Source organism: Octopus bimaculoides, chromosome 9 (assembly GCF_001194135.2).
Source record: "Octopus bimaculoides isolate UCB-OBI-ISO-001 chromosome 9, ASM119413v2, whole genome shotgun sequence".
Lineage (NCBI taxonomy): Eukaryota > Metazoa > Mollusca > Cephalopoda > Octopoda > Octopodidae > Octopus > Octopus bimaculoides.
Window position 1 is genome coordinate 70,645,726 of NC_068989.1, and position 6,416 is coordinate 70,652,141.

Below are 6,416 nucleotides of genomic sequence, written 5' to 3' on the forward strand. Positions count from 1 at the left end.
CGTGTGACATAAAATTAAAAAAAAATTCTACTTGCATATTAGAATGGGGTTGAGATTAAAGAATTCCCACGGGTGAGATTGAGATGGTGGTGGTGGTTGGGTGGAGAGAGAGAGAGAAATGAGCAAATATCTCTGTACTTGAAAATGTTAGTTTTCTTCCTGAACTTTCACACAATACACTGACACACATACATGCATGTGCACACACACAAACACATACATATATATCCACACATGCATACAAACGTATGTGTGTATGTGCACACACACACACACACACATATATATATATATATATATATATGTACATATATATATACATACACACATATATATCATCACAGATCTTAAAGTGGCTGACTTAAATCTCATTACAAGCACCACTAGAAATGGCCTGTGTAATGTGTCTGCAGAATAAGTTAAAAAAGAAATGAAGTAAAAAAAAATCAAAAAAAAAAAAAAAAAAAAAAAAAATCAAACGAGACTATCATATTATAAACTCTCAGAGAAGGCCCTTTACCTCCACCATCACCATACACACACACCCTGTGACAAGGTAAAAATGAACCGAGGTCTGAAAAGGTGTGTAAGATTTGAAGATATTTATTATGCTCATACTTCTCTAGATTTAAGAACTGTGATTATCTTAAATATTCATGATTAGGCACAAGATTTATTTTTGCTCTTCTTTTGTTTTCCAACAAATAATCTGTGCAAATGCCATAATGTATATTACATATGGCTATCATATCCATGTACTCACTCGACCAGCTCATTTGGCACAGAGAAAATAGCTTTGAACGAGAGAACTATAAGAACATTGTGAATTCCAATTTGTCAGAAGATTATTTCTACCCTGTAGAACTTTTAAATGACTCATTATTTAAATGAATACTGTAAAGATTCTGGCATAGTTCGTTATGTTTAAAGAAAGACAGCTTCCATGATAATCAATTTGAGTCAACATGAATCTGGATGCCAATTGACTGGATGGTTAAAGAATTAGCTTTACTATCACATGGTCTTGGGTTCAATTCCAATGTAAAATACTTTGGGCATATGTCTTCTATTAAAGTTTGATTGACTAATGCTTTGAGTAAAAGCTTATCAAATGTGTGTGTGTGTGTGTATGTAATACAGGGATGTTAGATATATCTTTTACAGCAAGACACTCGTTCCTGTCCCACAAGACTTGGCATATAAAACTACTCCCCTCTCTACTGCTACCCAACTTCATCAAGGGCTGGGGAAGGATGGCTTGACCTCACTAGTGCTAGGGCTATGGAAAAAGCACTCAGTACACCCTGTAAAGTGGTTGGCGTTAGGAAGAGCACCCAACCATGGAAACCATGCCAAAACAAGTATTGGAGCTTGATGCAACTCTTCAGTTTGTTGAATCTTGTTGAACCATTCAGTCATGCATGCACCTTTCTGCCTGTGTGTACATATGTGAAAATATGTGTGCTTGGGCCTATGTGTATGTATGTGTAAGTGTACATATAGGCTTGTGTATGCATGTGTGTATATCTCATAGTTTGGTGGTTCAGTATACAAAGGAACAATAAATGGAATGAAATAGTAAAGTAAGCTTCTTGAAAACAAGTAAAGGTCAGCATAAAGCTGATAATTCAGCCACAGGATATTACCCCTAGAAGTCTCATCCACCCCATGACAGAATGGTAAAAAGCAGACATAAAAATGAGAACAATGATGGAAAATAAAATGAAATGTAATGAAAGTTGGGTTTAACCCTTTGGTTAACACATTTCTGTTGAAATACACAATTTCTGTTTCAGTTAATTTAGAAAATGACAAATTTAGTAAAATAATTTTGTCATCTGCTGTTTGAGACATAAATTTACATGGAAATTTGATTGAAAGTTTTGATTTAGATCACTTTAACCTTTTTGCTACCATATTTTTGTTGAATATACTGCCTCTGTTTCAATTGTTAAGGTCATCTCTACAGATTTTCCATAGAAATGACCTGGTTTAAGTGCACTGCTAACACAATAGTACATGGTATTGACTTATTAAAACATTTAATGTACTTTGTAGCATATCATGGTTGCATAACAAAATACTGTGTGCCTACAAGTCATTAATATTTATGTATCTGTTTCAATTATTTGGAAAATAACAAAGATTTTAGAAAAATAACTTTGTCAATATAAAATTTTGATGAAAGGTTTTAACTTTAATCATGAAGTTTTAACTTTAAAACATGAAGTTTGCTTCTGAGAACTAGGGCCAGATACAGGTAGGTCCATATCAAAAGGGTTAAAGTAGGACGTTTCTATCATAGAAGCAGGGATGGCCTCAAAAGGCTTAAGCTTGTGTTTGGAACATATTAACATAAAAATTTGATGGAAGGTTTTAATTCAGATCATTTGAAGACAGGAAATTCATATCATAGAACCAAGGGTGGTCTCAAGGGTGTTAGTATCAAAAGGGTTAAGACAAAAACAAAAAAACAACTTATTTTGTATACTAAAACCAGCAATGTGATAAATTATTAAGTAAAAGAGGACTATTATTTTAGACTGGAGTTCAACTGTTAAATTTACACAAAGACTGCTTTCTTAGTCTTCAGTTTTTTTCTTCTATATATAAAGACAACATTCATTCTAAAACTAGTCTTGGTTGTTATTTCTACTAACTCTAAGACTGCTGCTTTTTCTACTTCCATTTCTTTTTTTTTTTAATCAACAAATCATCTGCGTAATTTGATAAATTATATATGACTACCATATGTAATGTATTGTGTTTGTATTAACTATTAGGCTGTTAGGAACTGATTTGACCAGTTTCACCTTTCTGATACTATCCCACCTTAGACAGCTCCTAGTTCAGTGAGGACCCCAGTAATTAGGCTGATACTTTATTTTAACGATCCCAAAAGGATGACATATAAAATTGACTTTAGTGAGATTTGAACTCAGAATGTAAAGAGTCAGAAGAAAGACTGTGAAACATTTCTTCTGATACTCTAGCTATTCAGCCAACTCACTGTCTTTATAGTAGAGGCAGCAATAATAATAATGATAATAATAATGATAATAATAATAATAATAATAATAATAATAATAAAAAATTTAAGGGGTGGAGATTAAGTCGATTACATCAACTCCAATATTCCACTGATACTTAATTTATTGACCTCGAAAGGATGAAAGGCAAAGTTAACCTCAGTAGAATTTGAACTTGGAACATAAAGATGGTTGAAATGCTGCTAGGCATTTTGCCCAGTTTGCTATAACAAGAACAACAACAATACTTTCTACTAAAGGCACAGAACCTGAAATTTTGGGGGAAGGGACTAGTCAATTACATTGCCCCCCCCACCCCGTGTTTCACTGGTACTTAGTTTATTGACCCCAAAAGGATGAAAGGCAAAGTTAACCTTGGCGGAATTTGAACTCAGAACGTAGCGACAGGCAAAACACTGCTAAGCATTTTGTCCAGTGTGCTAATGATTCTGCCAGCTCACCACCTGTTTTTAATAATAATAATAATAATAATAATAATAATAATATTAATGGTTTCAATTTTAAGCACAAGGCCAGCAATTATTGGGAAGGGGTAAGTCAATTACATCAACTTCAGTGCTCAAATGATATTTCATTGACCCCGAAAAGATGGAAAGCAAAGCTGATCTTGGCGGAATAATAATCCTTTCTACAATAAGTACAAGGCCTGAAATTTGGGGGTAAGAGGAGTGGTAGTGGTGCTTAATTCAATTATAACAACCCCAGTGTGCAACTGGTATTTATTTCATTGACCCTAAAAGGATGAAAGGCGAAGTCAACTTTATTAATAATTACATTGACTCTAGTGCTCGACTGGTACTCATTTTGTTGGCCCCCGAAAAGATGAAAGGCAAAGTTAGCCTTGGGTGAATTTGAACTCAGAAGTGCTTGTGCCTCGTAACAGAGAGGAGGGAAAGTAAAAGACTAAAAGAATTTCTATAAAAATTTCTTCCAATGCTCTGTTTCTGTCAGCTCACCGTTGTTGTAGCAGCAATAGTAGTAGTAGTAGTAGAAGTAGTAATAATATTAACAACAATAATACTGCTAAAAGAGACAACAAAGAACCAATTCATTCACATTCATTTTATTTCGATGCCGGTTCTTTCTTTTCTCCTTTCTATCTCTTTCAGTAAAACAAGTACATGTTTATATTGAATGGCATACAAGATTTACCACATTTCTAAATAAGTCTTCAACTATTATTAGAATATCAAGAGAAATAATCAACAGTTGTTCCCTTTACCCGCTATCCTCTCTCTCACACACACACATACAGAGTTTTAGACCTCAGTCTCCCAGAAAGTCTCTTGTTTAGTATAAATGTCATTCTGTACCACAAAGATTAGGAACTGGTTTATTTTACAAATCTTAATGCATGCAGGTTATCTAAAGTGAAAATAAATTTCAAAATTCACAAGTGGTGGATCAACAAATCAACAAACCCATTAAGGTGTCGGACAAAATGTCTTGCAGTATTTAGTCAATTATGGCCCTTTATATTTTGAGTTCAAATCTAGCTGTTGCTGAACTTCGCTTTTCATGCTGGCACAAGTAGGATGATTTGACAGGGGCTAGCAACTGAGAGGGCTGCACCAAAACCTCAGTTGCCTGTTCTGGCATGGTTTCTATGGCTAGATGTCTTTCCTAACACCAACCACTTTACAGAGTATTCTGAGTGTCTTTTATGTGGCACCAGCATGGATGTGTTTTACATGCCAGCACAAGTGCTTTTTACGAGTTACCAATATATATATACGTAGGCACTTTCTATAAGCTAGCAAGGGTCTGGATGGAGAAAGTTACTTGAGGTAGGATTTTATGGTGGAATGCTCTACCTGTTACCAACCCTTACTTGTTTCCAACTAAGAGATCTTATTTTAACTTCCACATGTCTTTGGAAGTGCAGAGTGACAATTATGATTTTAATACGGAATATCAACATCATCACTGCTTTAATTGAGCAGTGCCAAGAATGGGATATCAACTGTCACACATTCATACACACACACACATCCGCACGCACGCACACACATACAATAACCTTCACTGACAGCCATCATTTTTCAATTAAAAATTTACAAAAACATTCCAAAATAACTAAATTAAAGTGACAGAATAAATGACTTGTCCAACTTCAAATTTAGATAATACAAGGTGAAATTAAAAGTGAGCAGACCAAATTTACATTCAGGCCAAAATACATGTAACTATGAAACTTTTATTATAACTTCTTTTTATATTAACCCACACAGGTCAGTATAAAGTGCATGGTTTAGTGGTTAGGGCATTCAGCCCATAACCATAAGGTTGTGTGTTCAATTCCTGGCAGTGCATTGTATCCTTGAGTAGATAATTCATTCCACACAGTTCCAGTCAACTCAGCTGGCAAAAATGAGTTGTGCTTGTATTTCAAAGCCTTGTCATAGTCTGTGTCACACTGAATCTCCGAGAACTATGTTAAGGATACACTCGTCTGTGGAGTGCTCAGCCACTTGCACATAAATTTCACAAACAGGCTGTTCCATTGATCAGAACCCTTGTCATCATAACTGATGGAGTGCCAGTTATACTAATCCATGTAAAACTGCCTCTGCTTGGTTCTCTCAGAGAATTGCCAAATTTAAGGTGATCACATCTAAATTAAACACACACACACACACACAAATTAGGGCCTTTTAACAGTTTCTACCCAGCAAATTCACACACATATACATCTATATGTGAGTGTTTATACATGTTGCTTGAGCTTGTCCCATGCAGCTGGACAACTAGCACAGGTTTGTTGACACCCCTGTAACATAGCGGTTCAGCAAACAGAGACCGATAACATACCAAATACTGGGGGCAACTCAATCAACCCAAAACCCTTCAAGATAGTGCCCCAGCATGGTTACTGTCATTTTGGCGGGGATTAGAATAAGGGAGATCATCCACTGAGTGTTGTCTTATCAATATTGCAAATTCACTATTGTATTGTTATGTGCAGACTCAGACACACAATTCTGAGAGCAACACTGCAGACAAGAGTAGGGCATTCATGTACTTCAATAAGTGCTTGGAATACTTAGCCACCATATAGTCGTAACATTGTAAAATTACATAGATAATTCAAATGCAGGATTCACCAGTTTGTAGGCTAAATAAACTGAATGGTAAATGGCAAAAGTAGATAACTTGTTTGTCTGGTAAACTGCTGAATTATTAATATATCAGGCTATCCATCATTGCAAAATACTTGCTTCATCAAAAACAAATAACTTGATAAACACTGAATATTTTAAATTTAGGAGAATGAATTAGCATGAAAAAACCAGATGTGAAATGTATGTATGTGTGTGTGTGTGTGTGTGTGTGTGTGTGTGTGTGTGTGTGTGTGTGTGTGTGTGT

The 6,416-nt window shown here is 35.2% G+C and overlaps 1 protein-coding gene across 1 annotated transcript in view; it reads right to left on the reverse strand.

Moving 5' to 3' along the window:
• The window catches only part of LOC106883643 (protein MTSS 1), a gene marked incomplete at its 3' end in the record, with an annotated part of 307,187 nt that overhangs the window by 138,537 nt on the left and 162,234 nt on the right, over positions 1–6,416 (reverse strand). The gene's annotated exons all lie outside the window — the stretch shown is intronic.